General features: G+C 44.0%; 1 long non-coding RNA gene across 1 annotated transcript in view; it reads right to left on the bottom strand.

The window, feature by feature from the left end:
• Positions 1 to 1,149: 1,149 nt before the first annotated feature.
• The window catches only part of LOC143765936 (uncharacterized), a 39,299-nt gene continuing 27,027 nt past the window's right edge, over positions 1,150 to 13,421 (bottom strand). The window contains exons 2-4 of the long non-coding RNA XR_013213481.1: positions 7,047 to 7,206; positions 5,958 to 6,102; positions 1,150 to 3,056 (exon numbers count right to left, since the gene is read on the bottom strand). This is a non-coding gene — a long non-coding RNA (uncharacterized LOC143765936). The remainder of the gene's footprint in view (positions 3,057 to 5,957; positions 6,103 to 7,046; positions 7,207 to 13,421) is intronic.

Genomic DNA, 13,421 nt, shown 5'->3' with positions numbered 1-13,421 from the left:
GTCTGGTGCGGTGGGCTGCCCGCCTCAGGTCTGGCCTCGTGTCTGGTGTGGTGGGCCGCCCACCTCAGGTCTGGCCTCGTGCTTGGTGTGATGGGCCGCCCGCCTCGGGTCTGGCCTTGTGTCTGGTGTGGTGGGCCACCCGCCTCGGGTCTGGCCTCGTGTTTGGTGTGGTGGGCCGCCCGCCTCGGGTCTGGCCTCGTGTCTGGTGTGGTGGGCCGCCCGCCTCGGGTCTGGCCTCGTGTCTGGTGTGGTGGGCTGCCCGCCTCGGGTCTGGCCTCGTGTCTGGTGTGGTGGGCCACCTGCCTCGGGTCTGGCCTCGTGTCTGGTGTGGTGGGCCGCCCGCCTCGGGTCTGGCCTCGTGTCTAGTGTGGTGGGCCGCCCGCCTCGGGTCTGGCCTCGTGTCTGGTGTGGTGGGCCGCCCGCCTCGGGTCTGGCCTCATGTTTGGTGTGGTGGGCCGCCCGCCTCGGGTCTGGCCTTGTGTTTGGTGTGGTGGGCCGCCCGCCTCGGGTCTGGCCTCTTGTCTGGCCTCTTGTCTGGTGTGGTGGGCTGCCCGCCTCGGGTCTGGCCTCGTGTCTGGTGTGGTAGGCTGCCCGCCTCAGGTCTGGCCTCGTGTCTGGTGCGGTGGGCCGCCCACCTCAGGTCTGGCCTCGTGCTTGGTGTGATGGGCCGCCCGCCTCGGGTCTGGCCTTGTGTCTGGTGTGGTGGGCCGCCCGCCTCGGGTCTGGCCTCGTGTTTGGTGTGGTGGGCCGCCCGCCTCGGGTCTGGCCTCGTGTCTGGTGTGGTGGGCCGCCCGCCTCGGGTCTGTCCTCGTGTCTGGTGTGGTGGGCCGCCCGCCTCGGGTCTGGCCTCGTGTCTGGTGTGGTGGGCCACCTGCCTCGGGTCTGGCCTCGTGTCTGGTGTGGTGGGCCGCCCGCTTCGGGTCTGGCCTTGTGTCTGGTGTGATGGGTCGCCCACCTCGGGTCTGGCCTCATGTCTGGTGTGGTGGGTCTCCCGCCTCGGGTCTGGCCTCGTGTCTGGTGTGGTGGGCTGCCCACCTCGGGTCTGGCCTCGTGTCTGGTGTGGTGGGCCGCCCGTCTCTTGTGTCTGGTTTGGTTCTTGAGTGTGAGAGGCCTGAGAGTAGTTGGTGAGTCCAACAAATTTCCAATCAATTTCTCATATTTAGATGTTAAACTCGGACCTTTTTAATATGCTTCCCATGTCCCAGTTTGTCCTCTTGGTAGGCGGTGTAAATGGTTGCTCTAATCCTAATAAAAGTCCGGTGTCAGGATTCTAAGAATGGATTTTTTCATGTTTTAATTAGTTAAATATCTATGTCCCAGTTATCCTTCTAGTTGAAGTTGGTCATGGTTCTGATAAACCAAATGAAATTATTGTCAGTCCAGTTAATCTTTCGCTGTTGGAGTCATAAATTGAACTTGTTTTCATTTAAGTTGGTTAACAATTTAGTTTCCAGGTTATCCATCCAGTGGGATTTTGTAAGGTCCGTATGGCTGATCTGAGCAAAATTAGTGTAAGTCCAGTTGATCCTCCTGGTCTGATGTCATAAGATGGATCTGCTCAGCACTTAAGTTGATTTCAGTTTACCCTCCTAGTTGGAGGAGCAAGATGGACATGGTTGCTCTAATCTGAATAAAACCATCGTAAGTCCAGTTTAGACTCTTAGTTGGAGTCACAAGATGGTTTTGTGGATGCTAAGTGATTTAAATTCTTAATGTCCAAATCTATCCCCCTGGTATGGAGTGGTAAGATGATCTTGATTGTGCCAAGTTGGACAGCACTATTCTGGTCTGCCCTCTTAATGGTGGTGGAAGCTGGGCTTGCTGACATGGGGCTGATATACCATTAATATACCACTCTATCCTAATTGGAGTTTCATATTAGACATGGTTATATCGCATCTGGTGAAAATGTTCTAAGACCAGTGCATCCGCCCGGTTGAAATCAGAAAATGGACACAATGGAAATTGAGTCGATGGAGCCATTATACACAATAAGTGCCAAAGGAGGGACATTTTTCCAAGTCAATAGGAATGCCTTCACACTGAGGTTCTTAAGATGACTTAACATTATGCAAAAAAAAAAAGATTGGTTTAATCTAATTAAAATAAGGAACTGAAAAAATGTTGTTGTAACCAGTTAAAGAAATCCTTTTTTACTGATGTTTACGCTTTTTTTGTTGGATCTGCAAATCGATAGAATCATTATCTTGATTGGAGAATATCTAAAACTTTCACAATCTACTTTCCTTAAGCACTTTCCGTTGAACTAGGATATTCTTTGGATCTTTCCTCAGGGGTAAGACCTTACAGGGGTGTTTCCTGCCTATCAGAGGATTCCTTGGTCATGGGTGGTGGGAAAAATGATAATTACTTAACGGTAATTACATTTTCCTGAAACCCATGACGGCATCCCTATTTCTTCCCTCTTTCTGACTTATGGTTGTTGGTGGTTCTCAATCTTCTCTTCTCATAATGAAGAATGGGCTTGAGTGAATGTATGATAACAAGAATAATGATAAATTCGGTGACTCCTACTTGACTTTTTGAAAACCACATTGAAGGAGCAAGTGGGAGTTGCCTTTTTATTTTTAGCTGTTGGCTTCCTGTCATTGATAGGGTGGATCCCTTTCTTTCGATTGCTGCTATGGATTCCATAAAAATCAAGTTCCTGGTAAGTAGCAGCAATTTTTTTTTGTTTTTGCATATGAGAAAATCCGTTTCCACACTGATGTTATGAATAGAGACTTGGACCAAAATTGATTGAAATTGGACCCAGTGCGGTCTAATTTTTTTCTCAGATGCAAACAACAATCTTTAACATCTGAATGAGGTCTAAAAGACATTTCTTAGAAATGTATTTATGTAAAGGCCTCACCTTGATAACCGTGGCCGTGAACACATCACACAGAGGTGTTTTTTATGATTTTGTGGGGGGTAAATGGTAAAGTTCTGAACTTCACCACAAACACCCTCAGCTACATAATGTGTGATCAGGCCCCCAAGATTGTCTGAAGAGATACTTACCTGGGCCGGTCAACTTCGAACTGTCTGGGTGTCTAAAAACACAAAATAATTCAGGTTTAGAAATTTGAACATTCTATTACAGCGATGTCAAACTCAAAAACTTGAAATTTATTAAAAAATGTCTAGCATTGAGCAAGTTTTCCTTATTATCAAATATAACAATGAACCTTTACATATGGAAACAAACTTAAAGGGGTTGTCCCATGGACAAAGCACAAATTAATTAATACAACCTAGCATATTTAAATAATATAATATGTTATGTCAGAGAAGTAAAAAACATATGGCCCAATGGCCAAATTTAAATAAGTAATAACAAAGGATAAAATACCTTGAATAATGCAGATAATAAAGTATGATGCTAAAAAAGTGCCCCCCAAACACTTTGCCGCAGTGAATTCCTCCACAGTTCCCTCCACATGCACGTAATGGTGTCCCTACTGTACCCTCCTTACCCCCTCTGCCCCACGGCAAAGTGTGGTGACCCCATCCCAGTAAGATTCCCCAACTGTAAACCACACACAGTATAATGAAAGACACACAGACCTCCATACAGTATAATGGGCCCCAAATATTCCTCTTCCAGATAGTATAGTGGTCCCATATAGTCTTCCATACAGTATAGTGGCCTCACATAGTCTCCATACAGTATAGTGGCCCCATAGTCTTCCATACAGTATAGTGGCCCCACATAGTCCTCTATAAAGTATAATAGGCCCTGTATCACCTTCCATACAGTATAATTGCACCACAAAGTGCTCAATATAGTATTATAATGGCCCCATATAGGACTCAATACAACATTATGGCCCCACATAGTACTCCATACCGTTTAATGTGCCCTGCATTGCCTTCACTATGTGAGGCCAATACACTGTACGGAGCACTATCTGGGGCTATTACACTGTATGGAACTCTATGTGAGACCATTTTATTATACGGAATGGCTCCATATAGTCCTCCATACAGTGTGTTAGGCCCACATAGTGTTCCATACAGTACAATGGGCCCTGCATTGCCTTCCATACAAGCCCATTATACTAGATTGTGGCCCGATTCTAACGCATCAGGTATTCTAGAATATGCATGTCCCCGTAGTATATGGACAATGATGATTCCAGAATTCGCGGCAGACTGTGCCCGTCGCTGATTGGTCAAGGCAACCTTTATGACATCATCGTCGCCATGGCAACCATTATGACATCTATGTCGATACTGTGCCCGTCGCTGATTGGTCGAGGCCCAGGCGGCCTCGACCAATCAGAGACGCGGGATTTCCAGGACAGAAAAACCCTTAGACAATTATATATATAGATGGAAGGCAATGAGAGGCCTATTATTGTTGTGAATTCTATTTTTGGGCTCCCTCTAGTGGTCACAAGCGGTACTGTGTAGTGTTGTCTTTCTGCAGGTTGGCTGCATCAGCTGGTTCGTTATCCTTGGTTGGTTTCCTATTTAGCTCACCTGGAGACTCAGTTCCTTGCCTGCTATCAATGTATTCAGTGCTCTTCAGATTCCTTGTGTCTACCTTGCTCCCAGTCTCTCCAAGACAAGCTAAGTTTTTGTTTGATCATTTTTTGATTATCAGTGTTCATTATGTTTTTAGTCCAGCTCGCTAAAATGTGATTTCCTCGCTTGCTGGTTGCTCTAGGGGACTGAGTTTCTTCCCCCACACCGTTAGTTGGTGTGGGGGTTCTTGAAATCTCAGAGTGGATATTTTGTAAGGGTTTTTTACTGATCGCATAGATTCCCTTTTCTATTTTCTGCTATCTAGTATTAGTGGGCCTCATTTGCTGAATCTGCTTTCACCCCTGTGTATGTGCCTTCCTCTTACCTCACCGTTATTATCTGTTGGGGGCTTCTATATCTTTGGGGATTATTTCTCTGGAGGCAAGAGAGGTCTTTTCTTTCTCTCTAGGGGTAGTTAGTTCCTCAGGCTGGCTCGAGACGTCTAGGATTTTTAGGCACGTTCACCGGCTACTTCTAGTGTGTTTGGATAGGTTCAGATTTGTGGTCAGTCCAGTTTGCCACCTCCCTAGAGCTTGTCCTATGTTTGTTACTTAGCTGGAGTAATTTGTGATCCTCAACCACTAAGGATCATAACATATTATATATCTTTATATATAAGAGGCATCGTGATTACTCGCTAATCCCGCCCCCTGCACAGTAGCTCCGCCCCCACCACATCACCACACATAATCCCACCCCCCACATTACCACACACAATCCCGCCCCCACCACATCACCACACAATCCCGCCCGCCCACCACATCACCACACATAATCCTGCCCCCCAACACATCACCACACATAATCCCACCCCCCCACCACATTACCACACATAATCCCACCCCCCCACCACATTACCACACATAATCCCGCCCCCCCACATTACCACTTGAGGCTCCGTCCCCACACATTACCACATGAGGCTCCATCCCCACACATTACCACATGAGGCTACGTCCCCACACATTACCACACGAGGCTCCGTCCTCACACATTACCACACGAGGCTCCATCCCCACACATTACCACACGCAGCACTTCCTTTCTATGTAATTCAACCACTTCAGCCAAGGTAAACGTATTTAATTGCATCCGCATTCTCCAAAACAAAATGAGCCAAGAAGAGTCGTCAGGTCCATCTCACAGGCCGCAGGAAAATCCGGACAATGTTGCAGTAGCTGATCGACAACAACAATATCGACTAAATCGTAGGATTGTTGTCATTATTTACTTTAGTTTAATCACCAGCAGCGTTAATTAGATAGCAATGAGCGTGCCAAGCGTTAGCTGGCTGGAAAGAGCTAGTATATTATATATATTATATAATATATTATAGTATAAATTGTAAAGCACTGCGGAATATGTTATATAAAAATAAAGATTATTATTATTAGTATCACAAAAAAACATTTATATCCAGGTACCTGATAGATGACGTTGTCTCTGGAGTCGTTCTCTTTCTTTTCTTCTTCATCTTATCCAGACTCCATGATGAGTTTTCTCATCCACTGCCGTCTCTGCAGACTTCCATCTTCTCCGGTCTCCTGCAGCACATCCCTTCGTGACGCCCTTAAAATTAGCAGTGTCATTATAATGCTTCTGAATAAAAATATCTGCCCTACACTGAGCCCCGGAATAAATAATTCGCTGTTACATTAAATATCTCCATCACAGTAAATCTCCCCCAGGCCCGTTACACTAAATACCCCCATCACAGTAAATCTCCCCCAGGCCCGTTACACTAAATACCTCCATCACAGTAAATCTTCCCCAGGCCCGTTACACTAAATACCTCCATCACAGTAAATCTCCCCCAGGCCCTTTACACTAAATACCCCCATCACAGTAAATCTCCCCCAGGCCCTTTACACTAAATACCTCCATCACAGTAAATCTGCCCCAGGCCCGTTACACTAAATACCTCCATCACAGTAAATCTGCCCCAGGCCCTTTACACTAAATACCTCCATCACAGTAAATCTCCCCCAGGCCCGTTACACTAAATACCCCCATCACAGTAAATCTCCCCCAGGCCCGTTACACTAAATACCTCCATCACAGTAAATCTGCCCCAGGCCCGTTACACTAAATACCTCCATCACAGTAAATCTCCCCCAGGCCCGTTACACTAAATACCTCCATCACAGTAAATCTCCCCCAGGCTCGTTACACTAAATACCTCCATCACAGTAAATCTCTCCCAGGCCCGTTACACTAAATACCCCCATCACAGTAAATCTCCCCCAGGCCCGTTACATTAAATACCTCCATCACAGTAAATCTCCCCCAGGCCCGTTACACTAAATACCCCCATCACAGTAAATCTCCCCCAGGCCCGTTACATTAAATACCTCCATCACAGTAAATCTCCCCCAGGCCCGTTACACTAAATACCCCCATCACAGTAAATCTCCCCCAGGCCCGTTACACTAAATACCCCCATCACAGTAAATCTCCCCCAGGCCCGTTACACTAAATACCCCCATCACAGTAAATATTCTCCAGCGACCTACCTGTACTCGTCAGCTTCCAGCTGTCAGGTCCTAGTGATACAAGATGGCTCTGGTGCAGAACTTCGTACATTCTACACCAATTGAGATGTCATGTGAGGTCTGTGATGTCATGAGCTTTGTGATGTCATCATCGCTGTCACTGGTATTTCAAATTTACAACCTCAAGAAAAAGTTGATTTAACAGTTTAAAAAAAAAACTATGGTGGATAATTACAGCTTGTGATAATGTTATTAATATTTGGGGGTATTAGTTGTGTCCTGCTCCACCTTCCTCCTGCACTGGGCTTTATATGTATGGACAATTCACAAGCGCGGCATGTAGTTTATAGCTTTTGTTACATGACTGGACTCGCTTGGGCCTAATACTAATACATCATTTACTTGTCACAAATGAGATGGTGCACATGTACTATAAAAAAAGTTTTCTCATTGTGGTGTATTATGAGGGTGCATTTGATTATTGGTGCAAATTCCTTAAAAGTGGGTAGTTTGGAAAAAAATAAGTTACCTATCCAAAGGAGGTCTGACCACTGGGACCTGCTCTCAACTGGAATTTTTTTTTTTATTCTTGTAGAATGGATCAACAGTGTGCCTGCTCAACCGCCAGCCCATTCATTTCCTATAAAGTGGTTGAGTGCTGTGCTCGGCTTTTTTCTGGCAGCCCCATAGAAAATTAATGGAGAAGCGGTTGATCATCCAATATTTGGCTTCATTTTTGTAACTGGGTTAAAAGTCCCCACCTCCTGAGATAAAAATTCCCCAATCGGTGTGGACCACCCATCCTCTCGCTTCCTCAAACTGAATATGGACAAATCTGAGCTCATCGTCTCTCCTCCATCTCATAGATCTTCCTTACCTGATCTATCTATCACAATAAATTACATCACACTTTCCCCCGTACCGGAAGTCCGCTGCCTCAGAGCAAACCTTGACTCTGTCCTGTCCTTCAAACCGCACATCCAAGCTCTTTCCACCTCCTGTCGCCTCCAGCTCAAAAATATTTCCAGAATCCGTCCTTTCCTCAACCCTCAATCTACTAAAATGCTTGTGCATGCCCTAATCATCTCCTGTCTCGACTACTGCAACATCCTTTTCTGTGGCCTCATTGCTAACACTCTCGCACCTCTCCAGTCCATCCTTAACTCTGCTGCCCGACTAATTCATCTCCTCGCTACTCCTCCGCTTCCCCCCTCTGCAAATCTCTTCGCTGGCTCAAATTCCCTCAGCGTATCTAGTTCAAATTACTAATACCGACCTGCAAAACCATCCATAACCTGTCTCTTTCATATACAGCTCTGGCAAAAATTAAGAGACCACCACATCAAAACCCTGTCATGGGCAGCCCAATCTCCAGACCTGAACCCCATTGAAAACCTCTGGAATGTAATCAAGAGGATGATGGATAATCACAAGCCATCAAACAAAGAAGAACTGCTTACATTTCTGCATCAGAAGCAGAAGATTGGTGGAAAGCATGCGAAGACGCATGAGAGCTGTAATTAAAAATCATGGATATTCCACAAAATATTGATCTCTGAACTCTTCCTGAGTGAAAACATTAGTATTGTTGTTTCTAAATTATTATGAACTTGTTTTTTTTTTCATTATTTGAGGTCTGAAAGCACTGGGGTTTTTTTGTTTTTTTTTTTGACCATTTTTTGTCATAAAAAAATACAAAATGTATTGCTTGGAAATTCGGAGACTTGTTGTCAGAAGTTAATAGAATAAAGGAACAGTTTCCATTTTACTCAAAAATATACCTATAAAGAGAAAAATCAGACAAACTGAACATTTTGCAGTGGTCTCTTAATTTTTGCCAGAGTTTCTCTGAACTAATCTCCTGACATCTTCCCTCACTTAATCTCTGGTCCTCCCAAGACCTCCTTACCTCCTTGTCTCCTCCACACTTATTCGCTCCTCACCCAACCGCCTCCAAGACTTCTCCCGAATATCCCCATCCTCTGGAATTCTGTGCCCCAACACGTCCGACTATCAACCACATTCCGATCCTTCAGACGGAACCTGAAAACTCACCTCTTCAGGAAAGCCTACAGCCTGCACTGACCCCTCTACCTCCTCACCACTACCGGAGCTACCGCCTCACCAACACCGGAGCTCCTGCAACCCCCAACCTACTGTCTCCTTCCCCACCATCCTGTAGAATGTAAGCCCGCAAGGGCAGGGTCCTCGCCCCTCTGTATCAGTCTGTGACTGTTAGTCTGTTTACTGTAAGTGATATCTGTAATTTGTATGTAACCCCTTCTCATGTACAGCACCATGGAATCAATGGTGCTATATAAATAAATAATAATAATACCTTTTATCTTATTCTGTATATATGAACACTGCACAGCACCACTTCTCTTATTCTGTATATATGGACACTGCACAGTACCACTTCTCTTATTCTGCATGCATGGACACCGCACAGTACCACTTCTCTTATTCTGTATATATGGACACTGCACAGCACCACTTCTCTTATTCTGTATATATGGACACTGCACAGTACCACTTCTCTTATTCTGTATATATGGACACTGCACAGTACCACTTCTCTTATTCTGTATATATGGACACTGCACAGCACCACTTCTCTTATTCTGTATATATGGACACAGCACAGTACCACTTCTCTTATTCTGTATATATGGACACTGCACAGTACCACTTCTCTTATTCTGTATATATGGACACCGCACAGTACCACTTCTCTTATTCTGTATATATGGACACTGCACTGCACCACTTCTCTTATTCTGTATATATGGACACCGCACAGTACCACTTCTCTTATTCTGTATATATGGACACTGCACAGTACCACTTCTCTTATTCTGTATATATGGACACTGCACAGTACCACTTCTCTTATTCTGTATATATGGACACTGCACAGTACCACTTCTCTTATTCTGTATATATGGACACTGCACAGCACCACTTCTCTTATTCTGTATATATGGACACAGCACAGTACCACTTCTCTTATTCTGTATATATGGACACTGCACAGTACCACTTCTCTTATTCTGTATATATGGACACAGCACAGTACCCCTTCTCTTATTCTGTATATATGGACACCTCACAGTACCACTTCTCTTATTCTGCATACATGGACACCGCAAAGTACCACGTCTCATATTCTGTATATATGGACACTGCACAGTACCACTTCTCTTATTCTGTATATATGGACACAGCACAGTACCACTTCTCTTATTCTGTATATATGGACACTGCACTGCACCACTTCTCTTATTCTGTATATATGGACACCGCACAGTACCACTTCTCTTATTCTGTATATATGGACACTGCACAGTACCACTTCTCTTATTCTGTATATATGTACACTGCACAGTACCACTTCTCTTATTCTGTATATATGGACACTGCACAGTACCACTTCTCTTATTCTGTATATATGGACACTGCACAGCACCACTTCTCTTATTCTGTATATATGGACACAGCACAGTACCACTTCTCTTATTCTGTATATATGGACACTGCACAGTACCACTTCTCTTATTCTGTATATATGGACACAGCACAGTACCCCTTCTCTTATTCTGTATATATGGACACCTCACAGTACCACTTCTCTTATTCTGCATACATGGACACCGCAAAGTACCACGTCTCCTATTCTGTATATATGGACACTGCACAGTACCACTTCTCTTATCCTGTATATATGGACACTACACAGTACCACTTCTCTTATTATGTATATATGGACACCGCACAGTACCACTTCTCTTATTCTGCATACATGGACACCACACAGTACCACTTCTCTTATTCTGCATACATGGACACTGCACAGTACCACTTCTCTTATTCTATATATATGGACACTGCACAGTACCACTTCTCTTATTCTGCATACATGGACACTGCACAGTACCACTTCTCTTATTCTGCATACATGGACACCACACAGTACTACTTCTCTTATTCTGCATACATGGACACCGCACAGTACCACTTCTCTTATTCTATATATGGACACTGCACAGTACCACTTCTCTTATTCTATATATGGACACTGCACTGCACCACTTCTCTTATTCTGTATACATGGACACTGCACAATACCACAATACCACTTCTCCTATTCTGTATATATGGACACCGCACAGTACCACTTCTCTTATTCTGTATATATGGACACTGCACAGTACCACTTCTCCTATTCTGTATATATGGACACTGCACAGTACCACTTCTCTTATTCTGTATATATGGACACTGCACAATACCACAATACCACTTCTCCTATTCTGTATATATGGACACCGCACAGTACCACTTCTCTTATTCTGTATATATGGACACTGCACAGTACCACTTCTCTTATTCTGTATATATGGACACAGCACAGTACCCCTTCTCTTATTCTGTATATATGGACACTGCATAGCACCACTTCTCTTATTCTGTATATATGGACACAGCACAGTACCACTTCTCTTATTCTGTATATATGGACACCGCACAGTACCACTTCTCTTATTCTGTATATATGGACACTGCACAATACCACAATACCACTTCTCCTATTCTGTATATATGGACACCGCACAGTACCACTTCTCTTATTCTGTATATATGGACACTTCACAATACCACAATACCACTTCTCCTATTCTGTATATATGGACACCGCACAGTACCACTTCTCTTATTATGTATATATGGACACCGCACAGTACCACTTCTCTTATTATGTATATATGGACACCTCACAGTACCACTTCTCTTATTCTGCATACATGGACACCGCAAAGTACCACGTCTCCTATTCTGTATATATGGACACTGCACAGTACCACTTCTCTTATTCTATATATGGACACTGCACAGTACCACTTCTCTTATTCTATACATGGACACCGCACAGTACCACTTCTCTTATTCTATATATGGACACTGCACAGTACCACTTCTCTTATTCTATACATGGACACCGCACAGTACCACTTCTCTTATTCTATATATGGACACTGCACAGTACCACTTCTCTTATTCTATATATGGACACTGCACTGCACCACTTCTCTTATTCTGTATACATGGACACTGCACAGTACCACTTCTCCTATTCTGTATATATGGACACTGCACAGTACCACTTCTCCTATTCTGTATATATGGACACTGTACAGTACCACTTCTCCTATTCTGTATATATGGACACTGCACAGTACCACTTCTCTTATTCTGTATATATGGACACTGCACAATACCACAATACCACTTCTCCTATTCTGTATATATGGACACCGCACAGTACCACTTCTCTTATTCTGTATATATGGACACTGCACAATACCACAATACCACTTCTTCTATTCTGTATATATGGACACCGCACAGTACCACTTCTCTTATTCTGTATATATGGACACTGCACAGTACCACTTCTCTTATTCTGTATATATGGACACAGCACAGTACCCCTTCTCTTATTCTGTATATATGGACACTGCATAGCACCACTTCTCTTATTCTGTATATATGGACACCGCACAGTACCACTTCTCTTATTCTGTATATATGGACACTGCACAGTACCACTTCTCTTATTCTGTATATATGGACACAGCACAGTACCCCTTCTCTTATTCTGTATATATGGACACTGCATAGCACCACTTCTCTTATTCTGTATATATGGACACAGCACAGTACCCCTTCTCTTATTCTGTATATATGGACACTGCATAGCACCACTTCTCTTATTCTGTATATATGGACACAGCACAGTACCACTTCTCTTATTCTGTATATATGGACACCGCACAGTACCACTTCTCTTATTCTGCATACATGGACACCGCACAGTACCACTTCTCTTATTCTGTATATATGGACACCGCACAGTACCACTTCTCTTATTATGTATATATGGACACCACACAGTACCACTTCTCTTATTATGTATATATGGACACCTCACAGTACCACTTCTCTTATTCTGCATACATGGACACCGCAAAGTACCACGTCTCCTATTCTGTATATATGGACACTGCACAGTACCACTTCTCTTATTCTGCATACATGGACACCACACAGTACCACTTCTCTTATTCTGCATACATGGACACTGCACAGTACCACTTCTCTTATTCTATATATATGGACACTGCACAGTACCACTTCTCTTATTCTGCATACATGGACACTGCACAGTACCACTTCTCTTATTCTGCATACATGGACACCGCACAGTACTACTTCTCTTATTCTATACATGGACACCGCACAGTACCACTTCTCTTATTCTATATATGGACACTGCACAGTACCACTTCTCTTATTCTATATATGGACACTGCACTGCACCACTTCTCTTATTCT

Source organism: Ranitomeya variabilis, chromosome 4 (genome assembly GCF_051348905.1).
Source record: "Ranitomeya variabilis isolate aRanVar5 chromosome 4, aRanVar5.hap1, whole genome shotgun sequence".
NCBI lineage: Eukaryota > Metazoa > Chordata > Amphibia > Anura > Dendrobatidae > Ranitomeya > Ranitomeya variabilis.
Note: the sequence above shows the minus strand (reverse complement) of the source record. Positions and strands in the feature narration are given on the sequence as shown.